We start from the raw sequence: 2253 nt of genomic DNA, 5'->3' as shown, positions 1-2253 counted from the left end.
ATTATATATAGGCCTAAATAACCGTTGAAGTCGAGTGCCATTATACCTAAATAATGACATCGTAGGAAGCATGGTTTATAAATAATTCGTTATGCAAATTACGAAGTAATAAATATTCACCAGTGCTCTAAAGTTACAATTCGGTCCTATTCACCTATCGACAATGGCAAAGCAAGGTATACAGCAGATTATTGAATCCAGTGGTGGCGCCAATAATAATAATAATAATAATAATAATAATAAAATAAATTATAATAATAAATAATAAATAATAATAATAATAGTTCAATGACACTAATTTAAAATATTTTGCGTTCTGTTAGGACAAATGCTCGTTTGGGTAGCCTCATGATGCTTGGAATACATTGCGATAGGGGAGGCAACCTCGACCTTGACATCGTGGTTGACAGATTTCGTGCAAAATTTCCATAATGTAGAATTTCACTTTAAAGAAAGAGGATTTGTAAGGAAATTAGATGGTTGCATTGCAAACTCTTTGTTTCTTGTTTTATTCAAAATGTTTTGGTTTTTGAAACTGATTTCGACATTAGAAAACATAGCCTACATGAAGTCATATTATAGTAGCTCGATGCCTATCAAAAAAGTAATAAAAATTCGCCATAATTCGTCAAATATCCGTGGCTGCCTGGAACCCCACCGCAGTAGCATAAGCAAGAATTTAGTCTAATGAAACTCGTTTATCTTGATACCTTCCGACGAAAATATCACCGAAAAAATATATAAAACGACAATTGAATGACCAACAAAGACAACTGAAGACAAAAGGTGGTCATTAGAAGTTATTTAGTATAACTTTATTCGGAAAATTAAGTCAAGTTGCCGTCCCCGGCGTTGTCAGTGACGTCGTATGATTTGTGTGCGATTTTTACCAATGAACCCCTAAGTAAAAAATAATTGAGCCATGTAGTACCTTGCAAATCAATCCAGAAGCCTGGTAGTTTGTTGATTGTTTATTGGTAGCGTCCTCGCTGCCAAAAATAGTTTTTTGGCATGCAGTTGCGTCCCCGGTTACATCGTGAGGGCATGGTGAAGGCTGGTTACAATTTGGTGGCACATCGATTAAGTATTTTCATTCATCTGGCCATGTAAGTCAGTGGCGTATCTAGATGTCTTGAAATGGGGGGTTGCGAAGCTGAAGTGGGGGGGGGGGGGACTCGATGATCAGTTGAGGGGCGCTAATTCGGAAAATAAGGTGATTTTAGGTGATGTTTAACTACTTGACCGTGATTTGAAACCAGTGTCAGTATAATAGGTAAGCATGTGGTTAACTTAAGCAAGAATTTATTCCAATGAAACTGTTTATAATCTTGATACCTTCCGACAAAAATTGACCCTACCGGCGTCCCCACCGATCGTTCTAACGTGACGTTGTTATGTGGGTGTTTTATAGACTATAGAGAATAGTAATATCACCGAAAAAATAGATAAAATGACAGTTGAATGACCAAGTCAGTTGCGTCCCATTGACATCCCCTTTTCAAATGTTAAAAAATAACCAACATAAATTTTAAGTATTAAAGTGCCATTCTCCAACTTTATCTCAATGCAGCCACACACATGACGGGGCTCAGGTGGATATAGTAATTTTCCTATGTATGACATTGCCATTTTCCGGCATCAAAATTCCCCATTTTTTAACATTTTCTCATCTCCATGATGGGGATAGGCCTTTGTGGATATAGTAATTTTTGTTGTTTTTATGTATTTGCCATTTTCCTGCATCTAAAAGTCTCTAATTCTTAAAATTGTTTTTCCTCAGCCTCAACAATGGTGGCCTGAGATAGATGGATTAAAGTTTTCATAAATTTTAAGTATCCGAGTGTTGTTTGGGGCATCTATAAAGTCTCAAATTCTTGCAATTGACTCATCTGCGCCCCAAAACCATGGAGGGGCTCAGGTAGGTGGATATCGTAAATTTTGTACTATTCAAGTGCTTTTTTGTGCATCTAACGAGAGGCTCAACTTCTCAAAGTGTTCTCACCTGAGCCGCAACCATAGTGGGGCTCAGTTGAATATGGTAGTTTTTAGAATAGTAAGTATTTAAATTTCATTTTCGGGTACCTAATTAATTAATTGGGGGTGTTTTTTTTACTCAATTTGTCAAAAACATTATTATTTATTAGGTAATGTAAGTTCCATTTTGGTTCATCCAGTGGTATAAAATACTGAAATGTTTGCGTCACCGCCAACCACGATGGTACTGACGTGATGTGGACTCTCATTACATCAGCA

Source organism: Anneissia japonica, unplaced genomic scaffold (assembly GCF_011630105.1).
Source record: "Anneissia japonica isolate Jap-2015-1 unplaced genomic scaffold, ASM1163010v1 scaffold2834_len698180_cov181, whole genome shotgun sequence".
In the NCBI taxonomy this organism is placed as follows: domain Eukaryota; kingdom Metazoa; phylum Echinodermata; class Crinoidea; order Comatulida; family Comatulidae; genus Anneissia; species Anneissia japonica.
This window is presented reverse-complemented; position numbering follows the sequence as displayed.